We start from the raw sequence: 320 nt of genomic DNA, 5'->3' as shown, positions 1-320 counted from the left end.
CTGCTTCTTGTGTGTCTCTTGACATTTAAAATTTTTTTTTTCGAATTTTTAGAAAAAAATGAAAAAAATTATAAAATCTCGAATAAAATATCACTGAAAAATATTTTTTCTCTTTCTACGGGGCCTTATTGTCACCCCCCCCCCCCCCTCTGTTGACCCTCCCGTTCTGCCTGGGTGCCTTGTTTTAAAATGCGCACCGCTATGCGAAAAAAGGGCTTGCCCACCCGGAAAAACACCGCCCGACGAGAGGTGCTCACGACGCAAGTCCAATTGCTGCTCCGTCGGGACGCTGGGGGGTGCGTGTGCTGAGCGGGCTGGGG

This window comes from Penaeus monodon, chromosome 19 (genome assembly GCF_015228065.2).
Source record: "Penaeus monodon isolate SGIC_2016 chromosome 19, NSTDA_Pmon_1, whole genome shotgun sequence".
In the NCBI taxonomy this organism is placed as follows: Eukaryota; Metazoa; Arthropoda; class Malacostraca; order Decapoda; family Penaeidae; genus Penaeus; species Penaeus monodon.
Note: the sequence above shows the minus strand (reverse complement) of the source record.